At 38.5% G+C, this 26163-nt stretch overlaps 1 long non-coding RNA gene across 1 annotated transcript; it reads left to right on the plus strand.

The window, feature by feature from the left end:
• The first annotated feature begins 3 nt into the window (after nt 1–3).
• On the plus strand, nt 4–23857 carry LOC126060691 (uncharacterized). Its single transcript, XR_007513638.1, has 3 exons — nt 4–162; nt 10798–10907; nt 23799–23857. It is a non-coding gene; the product is annotated as an uncharacterized LOC126060691 (long non-coding RNA).
• Nucleotides 23858–26163: the final 2306 nt, after the last annotated feature.

Here is a 26163-nt window from a genome sequence, read left to right on the forward strand (position 1 = left end):
CGCTGGGGAGCGAGGTGCTAAGGGACCGCTGGAGGGCGGCGGCCTGGCCGGGACTCGGCGTCGCGCTCCCATGAGCCCTCGGCCCAGGTGCCGATGGGCGTCCCCAGCCAGCGCCTGGCACTGCGGCCGGGGCCCTGAGCCAGCCTGGCCGCCTGGGGCAAGGTAGGTGTGGGTCCCAAGGAGGCGGCCCAGGGGCGCCTCAGGGGGCCGAGGCCGCTCACAACTCTTGTCCACGCCAAGGCTAGGGCGGGGGTCCGGTGTGTCCTGCCGCGGGCATCTGCCTGGGGGGAAAATGACTCTGTCAGCCGCCCAGGCCGGTGCCCTACTTCCCCCCCAGACTCTGCTGCCCACCCAGGCTTCTGGGCCACTGGTCATCGGGCGCTTATCTTCCAGAATGCCATCCGCCCCCCCATCCCGAATGCCAGTGCCCAAGAGTTCGCTGTTTTCTGAGACTGTTGGTCTTCCATCTCCAGCAATAAACCCACACCCTATTGTAACCCACTTTTTGCTGCAGCAACCTTGCCCCTCTGCAGTTCTGAGAGCTATAAAGTGCATTACATTAAACTAGATGCTTTGAAAAAACTGAGAGGAAAAAAAAGAATGTTAAAAGTCTTAAGCCCCTAACACAAACTATAAAGCAGTAATTGAAGAAATACAAATACGCTGAGGACCTTTTTATTAAATTTATATTTTATGTATATTTAAAAAAAATTTGTTGTCCTTTAAGTGAAAGTTTAAAAATCCAATCAGTCTCTCACACAAAAATTTATGTACACCATGCTATATAGACTCCCAATTGCTCTCCCCCTAATGAGACATCCCACTCCCTCCCTCCACTCTCTCTATTGGTGTCCATTTCACCAGCTTCTAACTGCCTCTACCCTCTCTTCTCCCCTCCAGGCAGGACATGCCAACATAGTCTCAAGTGTCCACCTGATCCAAGAAGCTCACTCCTCACCAGCATCCCTCTCCAACCGACTGTCTAGTTCAATCCATGTCTGAAGAGTTGGCTTTGGGAATGGTTCCTGTCCTGGGCCAACAGGTCTGGGGGCCATGACCACCGGGATCCTTCTAGTCTCAGACCATTAAGTCTGGTCTTTGCATGACAGTTTGGGGTCTGCGTCCCACAGTTCTCCTGCTGCCTCAGGGGTTCTCTGTTGGGTTCCCTGCCAGGGCATTCATTGGTTGTAGCCTGGCACCATCTAGTTTTTCTGGTCTAAGGATGATGTAGTCTCTGGTTTATGTGGCCTTTTCTGCCTCACGGGGTCCTAATTACCTCATGTCCTTGGTCTTCTTCATTCTCGTTTGATGGAAGTGGGTTGAAACCAATTGATGCATCTTAGATGGTGGCTCGCTTGTGTTTAAGACCCCAGAGGCCACAGTCCAAAGTAGGATGCAGGATGTTTTCTTAATAGATTTTATTATGCCAATTGACTTAGATGTCCCCTGAAACCATGGTCCCCAAACCCCGCCCCTGCTCTGCTGCCTTTCGAAGCACTCAGTTTATTCAGGGTACTTCTCTGCTTTTGGCTTAGTCCAGTTGTGCTGACCCCGCCTGTATTGTGTGTTGTCCTTCCTGTCACCTAAAGTAGCTCTCATCTACCATCTAATTAGTGCATGCCGCTCTCCCATCCTCCCTCCCGCCCCCCTCTCATAACCATCAATCAATATTTTCTTCTCTGTTTAAACTATTTCTCGAGCTCTTACAATAATGGTCTTATACAATATTTGTCCTTTTGCAGTTGACTAATTTCACTCATCATTATACCTTCCAGATTCCTCCATGTTATGGAACGTTTCACAGATTCATCACTGTTCTGTATCGATGGGTAATATTCCCTTCTCTGAATGTATCATAATTTATTTATCCATTCATCCGACGATGGGCACCCTGGTTGCTTCCATCTTTTTGCTATTGTAAACAGCGCTGTAATAAGCATGGGTGTGCATGTATCTGTTCGTGTAAAGGCTCTCATTTCTCTAGAGTATATTCGAAGAAGTGGGATTGCTGGATCCCATGGTAGTTCTATTTCTAGCTTTTTAAGGAATCACCAAATCAGTTTCCAAAGTGGTTGTACCTTTTTACATTCCCACCAGGAGTGTATAAATGTACCAATCCCTCCACAGCCTCTCCAACATTTATTATTTTGTGTTTTTTGGATTTGCGGCAGCCTTGGAGTGAGATGAAATTTCATTGTAGTTTTGGTTTGCTTTTCTCTAATGGCTAATAATCATGAGCATTTCCTCATGTGTCTGTTAGCTACCTGAATGTCTTCTTTAGTGAAGTGTCTGTTCATATCTTTTGCCCATTTTTTAATTGGTTGTTTGTCTTTCTGTAGTTGAGTTTTTGCAGTATCATGTAGATTTTAGACATCAAGTGTTGATCAGAAATGTCATAGCTAAAAACTTTTTCCCAGTCTGTAGGTAACCTTTTTACTTTTTTGGTGAAGTCTTTTGATGAGCATAGGTGTTTGATTTCGAGGAGCTCCCAGTTGTCTAGTTTTTCTTCTACATTGTAAGGAATGTTTTGTATACTCTTTATGCCATGTATTAGGGCTCTTAACGTTGTCCCTATTTTTTCTTCCATCATCTTTATTGTTTTAGATTTTACATTTAGGACTTTGATCCATTTTGAGCTCGTTTTTTTTGCATGGTGTGAGGTATGGGTCTTGTCTCATTTTTTTGCAGATGGATATCCAATTATGCCAGCACCATTTGTTTAAAAGACTGTCTTTTCCCCCATTTAACTGTTTTGGGGCCTTTGTCAAATATCAGTTGCTCATATGTGGAATGATTTATATCTGAATTCTCAATTCTGTTCCATTGGTCTATGTGCCTGTTGTTGTACCAGTACCAGGCCATTTTGACTACTGTGGCTGTATAGTAGGTTCTAAAATCCGGTAATATAAGGCCTCCCACTTTGTTCTTTTTCAGTAATGCTTTACTTATCAGGGGCCTCTTTTCCTTCCATATGAAGTTGGTGATTTGTTTCTGCATCTCATTAAAGAATGTCATTGGAATTTGGATGGGAAGTGCATTAAATGTATAGATCGCTTTTGGTAGAATGGATATTTTTATAATGTTAAGTCTTCCTATCCATGAGCACAATACGTTTTTCCACTTATGAACGTCTCTTTTGGTTTCTTGCAGAAGTATATTGTAGTTTTCTTTGTATAAGACTTTTACCTCTCGGGTAATATTTATTCCTAAGTATTTTATCTTCTTTGGGGCTACTGTAAATGGTATTGATTTGGTGATTTCATCTTCGATGCTCTTTTTGTTGGTGTGGAGGAATCCAACTGATTTTTGTATTTTTATTTTGTATCGCCGATACTCTAGCTGAACTCTTCTATTAGTTTCAGTAGTTTTCTTGAGGATTCCTTAGGGTTTTCTGTGTATAAGAGCATGTCATCTGCAAATAGAGATAATTTTACTTCTTCCTTGCCAATCTGGATGCCCTTTATTTCTTTATCTAGCGTATTTGCTCTGGCTAGGACCTTCAGCACAATATTGGATAAGAGCGGTGATAAAGGGCATCCTTGTCTTGTTGCCATTCTCAAGGGGAGTGCTTTCAGGCTCTCTCCATTTAGGATGATGTTAGTTGTTGCCTTCGTAAAAATGCCCTTTAATATGTTGAGGAAATTTCCTTCTGTTCCTATTTTGCTGAGAGTTTTTATCAGGAATGTGTGTTGAGCCTTTCCAAATGCCTTTTCTGCATCAATTGATAAAATCATGTGATTCTTGTCTTTTAATTCTGTGATGGATTACATTAATTGTTTTCCTAATGTTGAGCCATCCCTGCATACCTGGTATGAATCTCACTTGGTCGTGGTGAATTTTTTTTTTTTTTTGGTATGTTGTTGAATTCTATTGGCTAGAATTTTTTTGAGGATTTTTGCATTTAAGTTCATGAGGGATATTAGGTCTGTAATTTTCTTTTTTTGTGGTGTCTTTTCCTGGCCTTGGTTTCAGGGATATGCTGGCTTCATAGAATGAGTTTGCGAGTATTCCGTCCTTTTCTATGCTCTGAAATACCATTAGCAGTAGTAGTGTTAACTCTTCTCTGAAAGTTTTGTAGAACTCTGCAGTGAAGCCATCTGGGCCAGGGCTTTTTTTTTGTTGGGAGTTTTTTGATTAGCTTTTCAATCTCTTCTTTTGGTATGGGCCTATTTAGTTGTTCTACCTCTGTGTTAGTTTAGGTAGGTAGTGTGTTTCTAGGAAATCATCCATTTCTTCTAGGTTTTCAAATTTGTTAGAGTACAATTTTTCATAGTAATCTGATGCCATACTTTTTCTTTCGGTTGGCTCTGTTGTCATATTGCCCATCTCATTTCTTATTTGAGTTCTTTGCTTTCTCTCCTGTTTTTCTTTTGTCAGTTTGGCCAATGGTTTATCAATTTTGTTGATTATTTCATAGAACCAGCTTTTGGCCTTGTTAATTCTTTCAATTGCTTTTCTGTTTTCATTTCATTTAGTTCTGCTCTATTTTTTATTATTTGTTTTCTTCTAGTGCCTGAGGATTTCTTTTGTTGCTCTCTCTTTTTTTTTTTTTTTTATTCATGTGGTAGGGATAATTCTTTGATTTCGGCCCTTCTTTTTGGATATGTGCATTTATTGGTATAAATTGACCTCTGAGCACTGCTTTTGCCATGTCCCAAATGTTCTGATAGTAAGTGTTTTCATTCTCATTGGATTCTATGAATTTCTTTATCCCATCCTTAATGTCTTCTCTAATCCATTCTTTTTTGAGCAGGGTATTGTTCATTTTCCAAGTGTTTCATTTCTTTTCCCTGCTTTTTCTGTTATTTCCACTTTTATTGCCTTATGGTCAGAGAAGATGCTTTGTAATATTTCATTGTTTTAGATTCTGCTAAGGCTTGCTTTATGACCTAATATGTGGTCTATTCTGGAGAATGTTCCATGTGCACTAGAAAAGAAAGTATAGTTGGTTGCTGTTGGGTGGAGTGTTCTGTATATGTCTATGAGGTTAGGTTGGTTTATTGTGGCATTTAGATCTTCTGTGTCTTTATTGAGGTTCTTTGTGGATGTCCTGTCCATCACTGAAAGTGGTGTGTTGAAGTCTCCTACCATTATTGTGGAGCTGTCTATCTCACTTTTCAATGCTGATAGAGTTTGTTTTATGTATCTTGCAGCCCTGTCATTGGTGCATAAATATTTAATATGGCTATATCTTCTTGGTTTATTGTCCCTTTAATCATTATACAGTGTCCTTCCTTATCCTTTCTGATGGATTTAACTTTAAAGTCTATTTTGTCAGAAATTAATATTGCCACTCCTGCTCTTTTTTGATTGTTGTTTACTTGATATATTTTTTTCCATCCTTTGAGTTTTAGTTTCTTTCTGTCTCTAAGCCTATGGCATGTCTCTTTTAGGCAGCATATAGATGGATCTTGTTTTTTTTACCCGTTCTGCCATTCTCTGTCTCTTTATTGGTGCATTTAGTCCCTTTATATTTAGCGTAATTTTAGATAGGTATGAACTTTGTGCCGTCATTTTGATGTCTTTTTTTGTGTGTTGTTGACACTTTCTCTTTCCCACTTAATTTTTAGTGCTAAGTAGTTTATATATTGTCTTCTCCTCATATTTGTTATTGATTTTGTTTCTGCCGAGTCTCTAGTTTTTGTCTTCTATTTTATTTTGATATGTAGAATAGTTTGTCTCCTTTGTGGTTACCTTAATATTTACTCCCATTTTTTCTAAACTTAAACCCAACTGTTGTTTCTTTATATCACCTTGTCTTCCTCTCCATATGAAAGATCTACAACTTCATTTCTTAGTCCCTCTTTATTGTTTTAATGTTGTCTTCTTTTACATAATAACATTGCTATTTCCCAGTTTTGAGCATTTTTTTTTTCTTATCTTGATTTATTTTTGTGATTTCCCCATCTGGGTTGACATCTGATTGCTCTGTCCAATGTCCTAGTCTTGGGTTCATACCTGATATTGATTTTCAAAACAAAGAAGTATTCCTTGTAGTTTTGGTTTGGTTTTTATGAATCCCCTAATCTTCTTTTACTGGGTTTGGGTAATCTTTTTATCTGGAAATGTCCTAATTTCACCTTCATATTTGAGAGACAGTTTTGCTGGATATATGATTCTTGGTTGGCAGTTTTTTTTCCTTCAATGCTTTATATAAGTCATCCCATTGCTTTCTTGCCTACATGGTTTCTGTTGAGTAGTCAGAGCTTATTCTTATTTACTCTCCTTTGTAGGCGATTTTTCGTTTATCCCTAGCTGTTCTTAAAATTCTCTCTTTAGCTTTTCTTTTGGCAAGTTTGACTATAATATGTCTTGGTGACTTTCCTTTACAACCTGCCTTATGTTGAGTTCGATGAGCATCTTTGAAAAATATCTTCCCATCCTCCATGATATCAGGAAATTTTTCTCTCAACAAATCTTCAACAATTCTGTCTGTATTTTCTGTTTCCTGTTCTTGTACTCCAATCACTCATAGGTTATTTTCTTGATAGAGTCCCACAAGATTCTTAAGTTTTCTTCTTTTTTTTAAACTCTTTTATCTGATTTTTCTTCATATATGTTAGTGCCAAGTGCTTTATCTTCAATTTCAGAAATACTGCCTTCCACTTGGCCAATTCTGCTCCTCTGGCTTCCTATGGAATTGTCTAATTATGTAATTTTATTGCTAATTTGCGTTTCTGATTGCTGTGTGTCTATGGATTTTTCCAGCTTATTAAATTTTTCATTATGTTTCTGAATAACCTTTTTAATTTCTTCAACTGGTTTAGCTTTGAGTTCCTTGGCTTGTTCTGCATATTGCCTGATTTCCTTCCTGATATCTTGAAGTGTTCTGTATATTAATCTTCTGTATTCTGTCTCCGGTAATTCCAGGAAGTTCCTTTCATCTGGAAAATTTCCTGATTCATTGTTTTGAGAGCTTGTTGAAATGATCATGGGCTGTTTTTTTACGTGATTTGATATTGACTGTTGTCTTCGAGCCATCTCTAAGTTATTTTATTAGTTTATTTTATGTTTGCTTACTGTGTCGTAGCTTCTTGCTTTGCTTTATTTTGTATTGGTATACCCCAATGCGTTGCTTGAGTGAGCTAGCTTGATTATTTTCACTTTTAAAGCTCTGATGTTCTGTCTCCAGATGGCTAGAGCTGTTATCAGGTATGTCAGTCTAGGAGTCCGTTCACTTTTCTTGTATGGATTCAGCTTAGGTGTCCAGGTAGCTGGTCATAAAATGTGCGGTACGGACTCTGTCCTACAGTCTTAGAGGGGCAGGGGTGATTGGTGAAGGTACCGGTATCTGGTTGCAGCAGGGGTTCATGCTCTGAATAAAGCTGGGGACTGAGCATGATTCCCCGTGTCTCTGAGGAAAGTGTGTCCTTCTTCCCTATAGCGTACAGGTGGGTGGGTTCTGCAGGCAGACTGTGGGCACCCAACGTTTTGGTTGTAAGGACTGGGAGGTACCAGTTATCCTTGGACCCCTGTCATGGGTGGCTGTGTGGCCTGTGTGGAGCCACCAGCCCTTAGGCCCCTGATGTGAGTAGGTGAGGACTCTGTTTAATAGGCAAAGTGATGTCAAACATCAAATACCAATCTCTCCACTGCACAGCTGAAACAATTGTAGTCTGCCAACAGGGGCCTACTCTCCTAAAATAGGCCCACACAGGTCCATGAAGAGGGGAAAGGTACTGAAGTCCATGGACCATATATGCCTGGACAAGAGCTGCTTCTGTCCTGAGCTCCCCCAGTTAGTGGAGCTGGCACTTTATTTTTCCCCAGCTGAGAATTTATTCCATCTCCAGGGTTGGAAGGATAGCTCTCGGTGCTCACCAGGGCCTATCTCAGGCCCAGGGAAATCAACAGTCCCTGAAGTTGGCTTGGGGGCAGGGTACAGGGTAAAATACATGCAAGTACTCAGCCTTTGCCAAGAGTGCTGTTCTTCTCTGGTTCCAGACGTGTGAGTAGGCTGTGTGGCTGGCTGCTTCTCACTGCGGAAACTGCAGCCAAAATCTAGTATCAGCCCACCTCAGCCGCTCCTGGGAATGGAGCCTGAGGGCTCCCAGCAATTCAGGTGCAGTAACTCCTCTCTGCTTCTGAACCATCTCTTCCTCCCCCTGCTGCTTAATTCATTTTCTAACTTTTCCTTTGATGTTCAGGGCTTCTATGTTGTCATAAATATACATGTTTCACTTGTTTTTCCAGGTCTTTCTTGTAAGAGGTCTCACCACAAGTGTCTGTTTATTCTGCCATCTTGGTCCCGCCTCTATGTTTTTCCTCCTTTTTATTTTGATGGGTAGATTTGGTAGCTTCCTTTAGTTTACCTTGAATTTTACGTTTACTTTTCTAAGTTTAAACCAGTCTTTTATTTCCTAATATCACCTTAACTTTCTCACATATTGAAGTTCTATGATTACACTGCTTATTCCCTCTTTTTAGATTTGACATTGTCATTGTTTACATATTGATGCCTCTGGTTCCCTATTTTCAGTCTTTTAGCTTTGATTTTTATTGTGAATCCTCTGTCTGGGTTGATAACTGGCTGATCTGTCCTGTGTTCTAGTCTTGGATTTTTTTCTGATGTTACTTCTCTAACTGGAGGGTTCCCTTTAATATGTCTTGTAATTTTGGCATGGTCTTTTCAAATTCTCTTAATTTCTGTTTATCTGGAAATTACTTAATGCAATCATTATATTTGAGAGACAATTTTACTGACTATATAATTCTTAGCTGGCATTTCTTTTTCCTCCAAGGCTTTCTATATGTCATCCCATTGCCTTCTTGCCTGCGTGGTTTCTACTGTGCAGTCAGAGTTTTGTCTTATTGCTTCTCCTTTGTAGGTGACTTTTTGTTTATCCCTAGCCACTCTCAAGATTCTTTCTTTTTCTTTGGTTTTAGAAAGTTTGGTGATTTTCTTTTGGGGTCTAAGCTGTATGGTGTTCGTTAAGCCTCTCGGATAGGTATTTTCTTGTCTTTCATGATATTAGGGATGTTTTCTGCCAGCAAATCTTCAACAATTCTCTCTGTGTTTTCTGTTACTCTCCCCTGTTCTGGTACTCAGATTACTCAGTGGTTTTTCCTCTTGATAGTATCCCACATAATCCTTAGGCTTTCTTCACTTTTTTTTTTTTTTTTTTATATTTTTCCTCAGACAAATTGGTGTCAAGAGATTTATCTTAAATCTCACTAATTCTGTCTTCCCTTGTCTATATTCTGTTCTTACAACCTTCTACGGAATTCTCTAATTCTAAAATTTGATTGTTACTCTTTTGAATTTCTATTTTCTGTTTCTGTATGGTTTCTAGCAGCGTGATTATTCTGTCATTGTTTTTCTTGTATTGTTTTCCTGAATCCTTCTATTGATGAACAAAGAATAAAGAAGATCGAAGAAGAATCGATGCCTTTGAATTATGGTGTTGGCCAAGAACATTTAATATACCACAAACTGCCAGAAGAATGAATAAATTTATAAGTACAGCCACAATGCTCCTTAGACGCGGTGATGGCAAGACTTTGCGTACTTTCAACATGTTATCAGGAGGGATGAGTCCCTGGAGAAGGACATCCTGCTTGGTGGAATAGAGTGTCAGAGAAAAAGAGGAAGACCCTTGGTGAAATGAATTGACACACTGGTTGCAACAGTGGACTCAAGCATAACAAAGATTTTGAGAATGGCACAGGACCAGGCAGTGTTTTGTTCTGTTGTACATAGGGTCTCTGTGAGTGGGAACAGACTCGAGAGCACCTAACAATGACAACAACAAAATTTCTCTCTCATACTGGACTTTTCCACAAGTCAACCCAAACTACATTTTAATTCCCAAAATAATATAGCAATATATCTTGGATTCTCCAGGAGAATCCTAAATTCAAATATTCTGTTGCTACCTTAGCCCATGATTCACATATTATGTTTAAAGCAGGACACTGCTGACTCTAGGTCTGAAGACAGCTTTGTTTGTTATTCTGGCAGTCTATTGTATATTTAATATTCTTCACCAACAGCATAATTCAAAGGCATCAATTCTTCTTTGCTCTTCCTTATTCATTATCCAGCTTTGGAATGCATATGAGGCTCTGAAAAATACCTTGCCTTGGTACAGGCACACCTTAGTCCTCTACCCGACCCCTTTGCTTTTTAACACTTTAAAGAGGTCTTTTGTAGCAAATTTGCCAATGGAATAAGTCATCTGATTTCTTAATTGCTGCTTCCCTGGGCATTCATTGTGGATCCAAAGTGAAATGAAATCCTTGACAAATTCAGTATTTTCTCTGTTTATCATGATGCTGTTTGTTGGTCCACTTGTGAGGATTTTTGTCTTCCTTATATTGAGGTGAAATCTGTACTGAAGGCTGTAGTCTGATCTTCAGCAGTAAGTGCTTCAAATCCTCTTCACAAACCAGTGTAAATCCCAAGAATGATGAAAAGAAAAACCACACTTAAGCATATCAGAGGGGAGCTACTAAAAAACTAAAGGCAAAAAGAAAATTATAAATGTGGCAAAGAAATGGCTATTATTTTTAAAGGATCAACAATTTGATATCTTTTTCTTAAAAGATAAAAGTCAGAACAAAATGAGAAAAAGTAATTTTTTTTTTTGTATTTTAGATGGTTTACAGAGCAAATTAGATTCTTATTAAACATTTAATATACATCTTGTTTGGTGGTATTGGTTGCCAACCCCACAACATGTCAACCCTCTCCCCTTCTCGAACTTGGGTTCCCCATTACCAGCTTTTTTGTTCCCTCCTGCCTTCTTGTCCATGCCCCTGGGGTGTTTGCCCATTTAGTCTTGTTTTGTTTTACAGGCCTGTCTAATCTTTGGCTGAAGAGTGAACCTCAGGAGTGACTTCGTTACTGAGCTATAAGGGTGTCTGGTGGTCAGACTCTCAGAGTTTCTCCAGTCTCTGTCAGACCAGTAAGTTTAGTCATTTGTGTGTGTGTGTGTGTGTGTGTGTGTGTGTGAGTTGTGTGCTGCATTTTTCCCCAGCTCTGATTGGGGCCCCCTATTGTGACTGCTGTCAGAGCAGTCAGTGGGAAAACATTTTTGAAGTACTACACAAAATAATAATCAACCTAAAATTTTATGCAAACTGTCAATATACTTAAAAAGTGATTTTTGGAAAATAAAAATATTTCTACATGAATAAAAAAGTAATAATTGCCTCTATTAGGCACGAACTTCAAGAAATATTAAAGGACGTCTTCTCACTTTCTCACACAAACAAACAGAATGGAAATTTCTGTCTACACAATATAAAAAAGAATAGCAAATTTATAGGGACATATAAAAGGCATTTTTATCAACTTAAAAGGTCTTTGAAAGGTTAATACTATTGAATAATAATAACAATGTATTATAAATATTGTAACTTAAGTCGAAGTAAAATGGTTAACAACTGTAGTACAGATCAAGGGAGGAGATAAGTGGAAGTATACTCTAAATTTCCTACATTATACATGACATGGTGTGATATTACTTGAAAATAGACTATAATAAACTAAAGTTGTAAAACCTTTATCAGTCATCAAAAATAAAAACAAAGGCATAACTGATAAGTCAATGTTTTTAATGTTGTTGTTAGATGCCGTCAAGCTGATCTCAACTCCTATCAATCCCATGTGGCAGAATAAAACAGCCCCAAAGGTTTTCTTGACTGTAATCTTTACAGAAGCATATCACCAGATCTTTCTCTTGTGAAGCTGCTGGATGAGTTTAGCAGTTCAGAAGCAGATCCTTTAACCATTTTCGTCTCCAGGTCACCAGGACTCTTTGATAAGCCAATAAAACCAAAACCAAACTCTTTGCAATGGAGTCAATTCTAACTCGTAGCAACCCTATAAGACAGAGTAGAACTGTCCCACAGGGTTTTGAAGGCATGGCTGGTGGATTCAAACTGCCAACCTTTTGATTAGAAGCCGAATTTGTAACCTCTGCACCACTGTGGCTCCTCACAAGCCAATAGGAGAGAGAAAACAGAATACAAAAAAAAAAAAAAAACAAAGATTTTTGTTACCAATAGAAAACAAGTAGCAATATGGTAAGTTTAAACGTAATCGTATCAAAATTACTTTAAATATAATCTAAAAACTCCAATTCAAAAGCAGAGAATGTCGGGGAGAAAAAAAAAATAGAAGTACATGTGTTCTAAAAAAATAAAATAACCAACCAGAAACCACATACATACACACATGCACACACACAGACATTTTAAATGTAAAGTTACTGAGGTTAACAAGTAAAAAAGATGGAAAAAAATACCATGTAAAAACAAAGCTAAAATAGCTATATCAATATCAGTGAAACTAGATATCAGAAAAAGAAATCTACCACGGGCAAAGAAGAATATTTTTCGATGGCAAAATGGTCAACTCATCAGTAATACATGAAAACACAAATGCATATGCACCTGATAAGAGGGTTTCATAATAGATACGTCTATGTCAGTGAGGTCTTGCTCTTCAGATAGGTGGGACTGCCATACTTTGAACACCAGTTTGCCGCTTTGCAGTCAGGAAATTGTCTCCTAGCAGAGAGCAAACATGGTTGTGAGGCTTAGATGATGAGTTTTTCTCTACTCAGTAATCATAGTTTTGTAATACTCGTCCATGGCCTACAAACAGTTAACTTATACATTTTGTCCAGTTTTTTAAAAATTGTTTTCAGTCTAAAATGATGTCATCTATGAGATCTAGAGTTCCAATATACTGATAGTGATTAGCTAATAAAAAAAAAAAAACTCTCAAATTTCTTCAATATGCTGTAACACATTTTTTTTTTTTTTTCCGTCTTAATTTCCTCTTTGAATTTGCTCAACTGATAGTGAGCCCAGCCCTCAAAATCTTTGTCTCTCAACTTGCAGTTGTTTGTTTGGATGGTTCAAGCATCCTCCTGTATTTTTGTCAGAATCCCAACCTGTAATCTCAGGAGAAGATAGCCTGTGTTTTCCACGGCAGTGATCCTCATGCTAACTTCCCTGTTCTACAGTCTGAGGACAAAAATGCCCCAGTATCCAAGACCATGTAGCAAACAGCCCAATTAAATGTGGCTGTAATTTATGTCTGCTTTCCTGAGTCACTGATTACTTTCAAGACAAATGTTTTATTAGAAATTTTTAAATGTGTGTGTAGAAAACTTTTGGTTGACCTTTAAGCCTATGCCAGCTGCCCAGTGCTTTATCAGACCCCTACTTTCTGGGAGGCCCCTGATAATTCAGTTCCTCTGACCTACTCTTTCCTCATCCATTCGTCCTGGGCAAGCTTCTCTGACCTATGTCCTGGAGTCAGTTCTCAATGTTAAAACAAAAACATAAAAAAACGGTCTGCACATTCACATTTATAAAACAAAGATCATTAATAGGACACTGAAGCTTGTCATGAATAATCTGTGGGATTATGAGATCTTTTTGCTTTCTTATGATTTCTCTATCTTTAAGTTTCATGAATTAGTTTTACAATCTTGAACAGACTAAAGTTCCAATTTAATCACGAGGTACATTTTAGAGAAAATATAATTATTTTCTATTTTTTAAAAAGTATAAAAAAGGAACAAAAATTACCCTTTTTTCCACTACTACAAAAAAACTCTTAAATGTCCTTTCAGTTTAATGTTAATTTTTCCATAATAAGTGAGTTCAGTTAATTGTGAATCATATATTTCCCTTAATATGATTTTAAATGTATGTATATTTTCTGTATCCTGATACATTATTTCAATTTCTTACTTAATCGATTTTTTACATAATTAATGTCCTTGTGGATTTCTATTGAATAAACAAATATGAGTATAACATCATTACTACTGTAACTCTGACTTGCCTACCAAATGACTTAGCAAGCCAAGTAGTAGGTATTTGTTCCGATTTATGCCAGACTTGCTTGATCCATTTCTAGTTGTCACAACACTGCCCCACTTCCATTCCTGACGTTGTTGTGTCCAGACTTTTGGATGTGGCAGTCAGCTCTGTACGGATGACAGCCTTGGAAGCCCTATGGGGGCACTTCTACTCTGTCCTATAGGGTGGCTAGCAGCCTGAATCCACTCAACAACGATGGCTTTTTTAAATTTTTTTGCACTTTTTTTGTGTATCTTCAAGAGATTAAGGTAAAATAAACTGCTGGAAACCATGAAGAGACATATTTTTTTTCACAAGAAGTAAGAACATTCTAGCAGTCAGACATAACCAGGAATAAAATCAGCTGCCTTAGTATGCAGCCAAGTACTCACAATTAGTGCTGTTTAAGCATAGCCTGCATAACCACTTAGCACTTGTATTGTTCAAGGACAAAAGCACTGCAGAAAACACTGGATATGTCATCTTTAATACCTCTTTCAAGTCCAGCATTTCATGATTTTATAAATTTAATTGGACCGTTATATACACAGTGATTAACTGCTAGGCTGCTAACCAAAGAGTGGGCAATTCAAATCCATCATCTGCTTCTTGGAAACTCTATGGGGCGGTTCTACTCTGTACTGTAGGATTCCTATGAGTAGGAATCAACTCGACGGCAATAGGCTATTGTTACGCAGTCCTGCATTCAAATCTCTGCTCAACCACAAAATTGCTGTGTGGCCTTGGGCAATTTTTAATCTCCAAGCCTCTAAAAAAAAAAAAAATGTTAATATTTATCTCTAGGTAGTGGTGTGAAACACACTTAAATTAAACCTGGAAAGTGCTTAGTACCGTTATTGGCTGTTGACCAGAACTTAATAAAACTTAATAAATGTTGTGTTGTTGTTTTAGTCACAGCTTATTGAGTTTCTGGAAACCCTGGTGGTGTAGTGTTTAAGTGCTATGGCTGCTAACCAAGAGGTCAGCAGTTCAAATCTGCCAGGCACTCCTTGGAAACTCTATGGGGCAGTTCTACTCTGTCCTATAGGGTCACTATGAGTCGGAATCGACTCGAGGGCAGTGGGTTCGGTGTGGTTTTTTTATTGAGTTTCTCTCTAAAATATCTTTCATTTGCTCAACATGTTCATTCCCATAATGATGGCCATAATTTACTTCCTTAGCTTCACTTTCTTTTTGGTCTTTTTTCATTAACACACATAGTAATACAGAGATTCACAATGATTTTACTGATATTAAACTCTTAAAAATCATCAATATACTCCATGGTCTATAAATGAGGTTCAGACTGATTTTCATGTCATTCAAAGATTTGTATCATCTAACAAAAAATTATTTTTTATAATTTCTTTAAAAAGTTTTACTATATAAATATAAATAAATCCTCTGAAACATATACAATTTTTATAAAGTTATTTCAATTTATCACCCATCTGTGTGAAAAAAAAAGCTTTTCACTGGATGTCTTCATTCAATGCCAGGAGTAATACTATAAAAATTATGCACACATGGATTTCAAGAGATTGAAAATTATTTATTTTACAGATCTTTTTTTTCCAGATGAGTTTGTTTGTACACTTATTGGTAAACAAGGGATAATACATGAAGTATTAAGATCAAAGGACACAGACCACACAGATCATTCTATGTATTATGATAGGTAAATCTTATCTAACAAAGTGCCAAAATCATGTATATAAATGATAATCTCGCCACACGAAGGCCTTTGAAGATGTTTAAAAATGATTAGAGGCAATGTGGATTACTACTGGTGACCTCTGAGACTTCCTACAATTGATGCTGCCCTGCATGTGACAGCCCTGCACATGACACTATCTAGTGTATCCTTAGACCTTTCTTCCAAAAAATCAAGTGATGGCAATAATCTCACTGTTTATGAATATATGTTGCTGTCTCTGAACTCCCTCCTTACTGGATCTTCTTCAAGAATTCTAAATATTTGCTACTGCAAAATGATCTTTTCTCAGTGATTTTATTTAGAGCAACTTTGACATCCTTATTCCTCAGGCTGTAGATCATAGGGTTCAGCCTTGGCACAATAATGGAGTAAAACACAGAAGACACTTTCCCTTTGTCCATGGAGCCGATGTTTGATGGCTGCAAGTATATGAATGCTACAGAACCATAGAAGATTGTAAGAGCCAAAATGTGGGAGCTGCATGTGCTGATGGCTTTGGACCTGCCTTCAGTGGAGCGGATACTCAGGATACTGGCAATGAGGGAGACACAGGAGCCAAGGATGCTCAAGGTTGGTGCTACAACATTAAATGCACTGAAGCTCAAAATTACCACTTCATTGGTATAAGTGCTGGAACATGAGAGCTCCAGTAGTGGAAAAATATCACAGAAATAAGGGTTGATTATATTATCCTTGCAGAAAACCACCCTTAGCTTGCAAACTGTGTGAGCTGTGGCGCCAATCGAACCCATTATATATACCTCAACTACCAACCAGGAGCAGACCTGACCCGACATCGTGACATTGTAAAGCAATGGCTTACATATGGCAACATAGCGATCATATGCCATCACAGCCAACATATGACATTCTGATATAACAAAAAAAAGCAAAGAAGTAGAGCTGAGTCATGCATTCAGGATAGGAGATGGTGTTCTTCTCTGTCATAAAGTTCACCAGCATTTGGGGGGTAATGACAGTGGAATAGCAAAGATCAGTGAAGGACAAACTGCTGAGGAGATAGTACATGGGGGTGTGCAGGTGAGAACTGACCCCAATCAGTGTGATCATGCCCAGGTTCCCCACCACTGTGACCACACAGGTTCCTAGGAAGAAAAGAAAGAGGGGCAGATGTAGTTCTGGCTTTTCAGTTAACCCAATGAGGATAAACTCAGTCACTGTGGAGTGATTTCTTGCTGCCATTTCCCTCTGGGAATTTTATGAAGGAAGAGAAGAAGAAATTAGACATAGGTGGTTATTTATGCAGTGAGAAATAGATGCAAGTCTTATTATTCAGGTATCTCCAATTCTCCCTCCCTGTACCTGCTCTACATTGGAAGTTAAAGACTCTGTTGTCCCAGTTTATAGATCATGCAAATAAACATCAGATGAGATTAATTCTTTTTTGTTTCTGTTTTATGTGTTGGTCTTAGTACTGACCAGTCTCTGAACATCCAAAGAACTGTTCTGGTAACTTGGAATATTGAATGACCTGAGCCCTGGCGGTAAAATAGTTAAGTACTTCACTGCTAAATGGAAGTTGTGCAGTTGAAACCCACCCAGTGGCTCTGCAGAAGAAAGACCTGACAATCTGCTTTTGTAAAGACTAAAGCCTAGAATGCCCTATGGGATACTTCTGCTCTATCGTGTGGAATCGATATGAGTTTAAAATCGACTCAACGGCACCCAACAAGAAAGACAACAACAAAGTATTTTCCATGCCATATTTGCATTCTTCTCAACTCTTCTGCAAAACATATACTACCACATTGGAATCTTGCTAATGATAAACATATTTGAAATTAGGATATGCTGAAATATGAAAAAACATAGTTTTCTGTCTTTGAATGCATTACAGGAAAAAAAGAGTAACCATTTGACAGGTAGCTTTAGAAAATTCCTATATTGTTGTAAGGAGGGTAAGACTTCAGGAAGATTAAAAGCTTCTATTTTTTTTTTTTTTTTTACAAGACATGGGATTCAGATACTCACCTTTTCTCTGTGTGGAATGCTTAGCCAGGGTGCTCTGTATACTTTAGACCAAGTCCCCTCTGAAGGAAATAGCTCTTAGTAATGTCAGTGGTGGCAGTTGAAAATAGAGACCCCTTGGTTCTCTTTAAAAAAAAAAAAAAAAAAAAAAATTTTTTTTTTTTGATTCTCTTTTGCTGAGGGCTCAGAATGAAGATCTCAGTTTCTGAGTTGCTCATGTCAATATTATGAATCAAATGTCATGATTCCCTAGTGTAGCTCCCTTGTAGTGCCACCTGAGACAGTTGCCAAAGTGGCATGTTTTTATCTAGCGTTTGGATATATAAGAGGTCTCATCAAACACATACAGACAGAAGGTCCCTCAAGATTTCTGTCCACCAGAGATGAATTATTGGGAAAAAGGAGCAATTAAAATTTTCTTTTTCTTATTATGATGCTCTCATTAGCGTCCTTGTGTAGTAATATTCTCATTCATTAGGTTATTGACCAGAAATTACGGTCTGGCAGACATTGTTCTAGAAGGTCCTCATGACAACAGCTTCCAAAATGAATATAATTTCTGAAATATTTGAAGCCATAATTTTAATCTTTTTCAATTTATTTAAGGTTTAGAGAAATAGTTCATTGTATTTGCTACTGTTGCTCTTTGTAGTTGTGAAGAATATTTTATTGAACACTTACTATGTGCCACATACAACTGTAAATTTGTTACATTTATTAGTTCATTTAAGCTTCTCCCAGCCCAAAGTGGAAGACAGTAATAGATTGAATCAAGTAGCAATTTCGTGTGACTTAACTTAGTATATCATGCCATTAAAAAAAATAATGGTGCTGAGGCACAGAGAGGTAATTTGCCTACACTTACCCAGATATTAATTTGTACCTTATTTGTGCATAAAATGATTACATTTAGTATGCTATACATTTAAATCATTCATTCATTTAACCATGTGCAAAACACCATGTTGTGTTAGGATATACCCTTACAAATACAAAACTGTATTTTTAAACAAATTTGTCTAAATTGAACTTAATACATATTTTATAAACACTTGGATAGCACTTACCCTGATGGTACAGTGATGAAAGACATCACCTGATAACCAATAACTTGGTGGTTCAAAACCACCACTGGCTCCAAGATAGAAAGATGTGGCAGCTTGCTTTCATAGAAGTTCTTAGCCATGGAAACCGTATAGGGTTACTCTGAGTTGAAATTGACTCCACTGTAGTAGGATGGGCTATTTTGGCTTTGTACATCAAATAATGTTTGAAGCACTCTAAGGCTTTAGTCCTCAAGTGTTTATCTATATGCATTATCCTCTTTTATGAATGAAGATACTGAAGCACAGAAAGGTTGATTAACTTTTGAGCATGAAGACAGTATTAATAATTATGCAAATAAATTGGTCTCAACCCACCTGGAGCAAAAGAGAATGAAGAACACCAAAGACACAAGGTAAATATGAGCCCAAGAGACAGAAAGGGCCACATAAACCAGACACTCCATCAGCCTGAGACCCAAAGAACTAGATGGTGCCCAGCTACCACCAACCATTGCCCTGACAGGCAACACAACAGAGAGTTCCTGATGGAGCAGTAGAACAGTGAGATGCAGATCTTAAATTCTTGTAAAAAGACCAGGCTTAACAGTCTGACTGAGACCCGAGGGACCCTGATGGTCAAGTTCCCTGGACCCTTTGATAGCCCAAGAGTGGAACCATTCCTGAAAACAACTGTACAGACAGGGACTGGCCTGGACTATAAAATAGGCAATGATACTGGTGAGGAGTGAACTTCGTGGCTAAAGTAGATGTACGAGACTATGTGGGCAACTCCTGTCTGGTGGTGAGATGAGAAGGAAGAAAAGGACAGGAGCTGGTTGAATGGATAAGGGGAATAGAGGGTGGAGAGGAAGAATGAGCTGTCCCATTAAGGGGAGAGCAGCTGGGAGAACACAGTGGGGCGTGTATGGCTTTTTGTATGAGAGACTGACTGACTTGATTTGTAATCTTTCACCTAAAGCACAATTTAAAAAAAAAAAAAATTGTTCAAAGATGACATTTACTAACCAAAATTGTGCCTGGTAAGCTGAGGCTATAAATTTCTGTTTCGTAGGATCTTTTTTTTTTTTTTTCCTTTGCAAATGTAGACCGAAGATGTGTGTCTTAGTAAAAATCTACATCACACTGGTGACTAGTATTGTACTTAGATTGAAATCCATAATGCAGGTTTTGAAACACTTGCTAATGGGGATCAAAGACCATAGCCTTCAGTTTGGATTACACCTCAACATAAAGAAAACAAAAATCCTCGGAACTGGACCAATGAGCAACATTATGATAAACAGAGAGAGGATTGAAGTTGTCAAGGATTTCATTTTGCTTGGATCCACATTCAACAGCCATGGAAGCAGCAGTCAAGAAATCAAGAGACACATCCCATTGGGTAAATCTGCTGCAAAGAACCTCTTCAAAGTATTGAGCAAAGATGTCACCTTGAAGACTAAGGTGTGCCTGACCCAAGCCATGGTATTTTCAATTGCATCATATACATGTGAAATCTGGAGAGTGAATAAGAAAGACCGAAGAAGAAATGATGCCTTTGAATTGTGGTGTTGGTGAAGAATATTGAATATACCATGGACTGCCAAAAGAACGAACAAATCTGTCTTAGAAGAAGTACAACCAGAATGCTCCTTAGAAGCAAGCATGGCGAGACTGTGTCTTACATACTTTGGACATGTTGTCAGCAGGGATCAGTCCCTGGAGAAGGACATCATGCTTGGCAGAGTACGGGGTCAGTGGAAAAGAGGAAGACCCTCAACGAGGTGGATTGACACCGTGGCTGCAACAATGAGCTCAAGCATAACAATGATTGTAAGGATGGCTCAGGACCAGGGAGTGTTTCGTTCTGTTGTTCATAGGGTCGCTATGAGTCGGAACCGACTCGACAGCACCTAACAACAACAACATGTTACATGTGGTCTACTAAGCCCCATCTCCGCAATCTGTAACTTCCTTCTGTAGCAAACACACCTGGAATATACGGTATAAAAACTGGCAAGTATACAAGACATGTTTGACTTACAAAACCCTTCACATGTTTTAGCAATATGCATAGTCTTCTGACCTCCAACATTTTAGAGATGAAGTCAAATTAAATAATAGACCTACCATAGCCTACTGATGCTCTTCAGGCCAAAGAAGTAGAATTAAAAAATAAATAAATAAGCCCATTGCCATCCGGTCGATTGGCAGTTCCAGAGTAGAACCAACCCATAGGGTTTCTAAGGAGCAGCTGGTAGATTCAAACTGCCAACGTTTTGGGTTAGCAGCCAAATGCTTAACCACTGTGCCACCTGAGGTCCCTGGAGTATTCAGAGGATGCTGAATTTGTCAATCATTGAGGAAAACTATCTGAGTCTTTATCAGCCATAAGCATCACAGACTTTAATTCTCTTAGGTATAAGTCAAAATTCAGAAAACAAATATTTACACTAAGTCTAAATTATCAACACCGTTTATCGTTATACAGCAATGATGCCTTTATTTTGACTACTTTTCTGTATCTTGAGAGGTCATCGTAAGTCAGTTCCATTTGTAGCCATCTACTATAATCTCTACATTTAGAACAAACAGCAGCATACCCATCCAGTGACACCAGATTCACTCTTGCTCTTGGACCCACTTGTTTCTTTGTTATGGATGGAAAGGGAATCTCTCTAATTCTCTGTTATTCCCTGTTTTAGTTGGATAGATGCCCAGCTGGAGGGAGGAAGAGTTTGCTTTTCCAGCCAACTTTAGCCTGCAGGTTGACCACTATCACCCTGTACACTGATTATATAGGAAAGGTCTCTTTGTAAGAAGAAAGAAGAAAATGCAGTCCTGTCATGACATAAATAGTTTATACACTCAAGCTCTAAGTGTCTTTTACTTCTACCAAAAGGCTGTGCGTAGGTGGTGGGCTGTTCAGTTATGTACTTCCCCTGCATTGTCTAGCGATTATGAAAACACATTGACGTTCATCATTCCGTTTCAGTCAATCCCTGTAAAGATTTGGTGCAAATAGTGATGGTTAAGATTATGTATTAACTTGGCTGAGCCGTGATGCTCATGGTTTGGCAATTATGATGTAGTTTGGCAGCTATGTAATGACATAATTACCTCCATAATGAGATCTGGATAGTGTAATCACCTCCATGATGAGATCTGTTATGAGAGGCCAATCAGTTGAAAGGGAGTTTCTTTTGGGGTGCACCTGCATTCAATATGGGTGGACTTTCCAGGAAAGCTCCAGGGCTTTTCTTTGCTGTGGATACTACAGCTATCTCCTGTTCACCTGACCTCTGGTTCTTGGAAATTGAGCTAGCTGTTTGCCTGGCAATCTTGGTATTCTTCAGCCTTCATAGACTCTGAGTCAGAGTTCCGCCAGCTTACCTGCCAATCTTGGGTTCACCAACCCCTGAAGCTACATGGGTCAGGAGAAGCCTACAGCCTGACCCAGGGATTTGGAACTTATTAGCCTCTACAACCACATGAGCCATTTCTTTCTCTCCATATGTGTACATATATATGTTGTCAGCTGCTGTCAGGTCTGTTCTTACTCATAGTGACACTATGTACAACAGACAGAAACACTGCCTGGTTCCATGCCATTCTCACAGTCATGGTCATGACTGAGCCCATTGTTGTAGCCACTGTGTCAATCCATCTAGTTGGGGGTCTTCCTCTTTTTCACTGACACTCTAATTTATCATGCATGATGTCCTTCTCCAGGGACTAATACCTTCTGATAACATGCCCAAAGTATGTGAGATGAAGTCTCGCTACCTTTACTTCTAAGGAGCATTCTGGCTGTACTTCTTCCAAGACAGATTTGTTCATTCTTTTGGTTATCAGCCAAACTCTTTCAACACTGTGCCACCAGGGCTTCTTAACAATAACTATAATAATAAAAATTAATTTTGATATCACACAGAGAATAGAAAACACAGAATTGTGTTCCAGGGAATCACAGTATCTATTCTGCACACATGGGGCAGGCTGCTACCTTCTTGAGGGTAAGAAATTCTTTAATTGACACTTTCTATACATGCCTCTTTGATTTTGTCATGAACGCCGTTATGAGTTTTAAGGTATAATTGCCCCTGCCTTTGTATAATTAGTATTTACCGAAGAAATGACCCTGGAATGATTCTTCTGTTGAAGAGAACAGATTAGCAAATTCTTGATTCCTACTTGAAAGCACTTAGGGGAAAAAAAAAATCCAATTTTTCATTGCATGACTGTAATTACAGAGTATTGTAAACTAAAAATTCTAATTTATTTCCTAAAGATGCAATTTTGTTGGTAAAACCCCCCCCCACCCAAGATACATTTTTTATATCATCCAAACCCAGAAAACCAAGCCCACTGCTGCTGAGTTGATTCCCACTCATAGAAACCCAAAAGGAAAGTAGTACTCTCCCGTATGGTTTCTTAGACTGTACATCTTCACAGAAGCAGACTACCGTGTCTTTCTCCTGTGGATCGGGGTGCTAGGTTCCAACCACCGAACTTTCGGTTAGTGGCCAAGCCCTTTAACCACTGTACCACCAGGGCTCCACTTCATATAATAGGTTATTGAAATACGTAGCTTTAAGATATGTTGAATATAATATTATTCACCATTACTTTTCAGAGATGAGGCAGTTAATGTTTTGATCTAATGACTCTTCTGAAGTCAATATTTGTTGAATAACTGAATATTACACACACATATATCTACATATCTATTAAAAGTTTCTCAAAGTAAGAAGACTTTACATATAACTGATTCACTGAAATTAAGCTCTCTCTTGGGTATAGTTCAAGAGTGGGGGCAGGCCTGTCCAGTTAGGCTTTGTTCTGTTTGAATTTCTACCACCCCTGGCTTAATAATTAAATTAGCCAATCTTGCTCTTCACCTCAGAGATTGCAGTATTTTATTTTCTAAACTATTATTATCTATTAATAAGTATTTCTGAAAAGAACTATTAAATGTTCATATTATTCAATCATGCTTTCATTTCTATTTGTTCACTTCATTTTTTTTTACTGTTGTCAGAATTTACTTTGCAAAATATTGAAATAAACATTTTTTTCCCCTTACTGAAAATTTCTACAGTATGTTTTCATTTTCTACTGACCTCAAGACTAATTATGTTGAGTCTGACATTCAGAGCTTTCTGGCTCTGCTTCCAATCTATATTGCCCGTTTAATTCCTCTATTTTCCTTTCCAACTGAGATGTTTCAAGAAACAGATGCAGCACTGGAGGTGTCCAATCATCTCTGTCAAGAAATTTGGAAGACAGCTTCCTGGTGAACCGAGTGGAAGAGATGCATATTTGTGCCCATTCCAAAGAAAGGTGATGAAACAGAGTGCTTGATATAATGGAATAATATCATTTTTATCACACATAAGTAAAATTTTTGCTGAGGATCATTAAAAAACAGTTGCAGCGGTGCATCCAAAGGGAACTGTCAGAAGTTCAAGCCAAATTCAGAAAAGGACGTGGAATGAGGGATATCATTGCTGAATGTCAAATGGATCTTGGCTGAAAGTAGAGAGTGCAAGTTAACCTTTGTTTTAGGGACTATGCATAGACATTCGACTGTGTGGGTCATAACAGTTTATGGATAACACCACAAAGAACCGGTATTGCAGAACACTTAATTGTGCTCATTAGGAATCTGTACATAGATCAAGAGGCAGTCGTTTGAACAGAGGAAGGGGATACTGTGTTGTTTAAAGTCAGGAAATGTGTGCGTCAGGGTGGTATCCTTTCACCATACTTATTCAATCTGTATGCTGAGCAAATAATCCAAGAAGTTGATCTATATGAAGAAGAATGCAGTATCAGGATAGGAGAAAACTCTTTAACAACCTGTGTTATGCAGAAGAAAAATGATGCAATTTTGCTCCGTCGCAAGTGAAGAGGACTTGAAACACAAAGTTATGAAGATCAAAGACTATAGCCTTCAGTATGGACAGCACTTCAACATAAAGAAAACCAAAATCTTCACGACTGGACCAATAAGCAACAAAATGATAAACTGAGAAAATATTGAAGTTGTCAAGGATTTTATTTTACTTGAATCCACAATCAACACCCATGGAAATAACAATCAAGAAATCAAATATCTTATGGCATTGGGCAAATCCGCTGCAAAAGTTCTCTTTAAACTGTTAAAAGACAGAGATGTCACATGGAGGACTAAGGTGCACCTGACTCAAGCCATGGTGTTTTCAATTGCCTCATATGCATTCAAAAGCTGCACAATGAACAAGGAAGACCGAAGAATTGACATATTTGACTTATGATGTTGGCAAAGAATATTGAATGTACCATGGACTGTCAAAATAACAAACAAATTTGCCTTGAAGAGGTACTGCCAGGAAGCTCTGTAGAAGCCTGATGGCAAAACTTTATCTCAAATGCTTTGGATATGTTATCAGGAGGGATTAGTCCCTGGAAAAGGACATGATGCTTGGTAAAGTAGATGGTCAGCACAAAAGAGGAAGACCCTCAGTGGGATGGCCTGACACAGTGGGTGCAAAAATGGGCTCAAGCATAATTAAGATTGTGAGGATGGTTCAGACACAGGCAGTGTTTGTTTCTGTTGCATGTAGGGTCCCTGAGTCGGAACTGGCTCCACGGCACCTAACAACAACATATTCAGTGGGCAGAAGCACAGTCATAGAGGGAGCTAGTGATGCTTGGTGTGTAGAGAATCCTTAGGGAATCCTTTGACCTCCTAAAGTTACCTTTGGCCTAAGTAGCACTTCGAGGAAAATCATGAATCTTGGAGTCAAATTTCTCAAGTGTGTTTCCAGGCTTAACTGGTTTTTGTTTGAAACTTAGGACAGGTTATGCAAACTCTTTAAGATTTCATTTCTTTGTCTTTGAAAGGAGAATAGTACTAGAACTTGCGCTGGGGGAATATTGTAAATATTAAATAAAGTGATGCACTTGGTTGTTTGGTACACGGTTTGACATCTTATAAAATCTCAGTAATGTATGTTACCCTCATTATCATTATTGTCATCATAGTCCTTTTTTGTTTGTATATTATTTAAAAATGAAACTGTAGTTCTTGTAATTCTAGACAGTTTTTGTTTTTATTCTCCATATTTCTGTATATATAGTCACTGTAATATAGGCTTGAAGAAAGAGGTGGCCTGAAGGGCAATTTTGGACATGTATATGGGAAAGAAGTGTCAATGAACCCACAAATTTCAAGAATTAACTGAACAAATTACATATATCAGCAAACCAAAGACCTGTTTCTGATAGGACACTGTAGCACAGATTCCATTCACGAGCATGCTTTATTTTCTAGAATTTCCTTCAGGACAAATTTGACATTCTTGTCACTATGAGTCGGAATCAACTCAATGGCAGTGGGTTTGGTTTTTGGTTGGTATTCTTCTGACTGTAGATCATGGGGTTCAGCATTGGTACAATAGTACAGAGCACAGAGGACACTTTGCCTTGGTCCATGGAGCTGACATTTAATGGCTATAGGTACATAAATGCTATAGAACCTTAAAACATTGTAACAGCCAAGATGAGGCAAGTAAAGTGCTAGAGGCTTTGGACCTTCCCTCA

Source organism: Elephas maximus, chromosome 17, assembly GCF_024166365.1.
Source record: "Elephas maximus indicus isolate mEleMax1 chromosome 17, mEleMax1 primary haplotype, whole genome shotgun sequence".
Lineage (NCBI taxonomy): Eukaryota > Metazoa > Chordata > Mammalia > Proboscidea > Elephantidae > Elephas > Elephas maximus.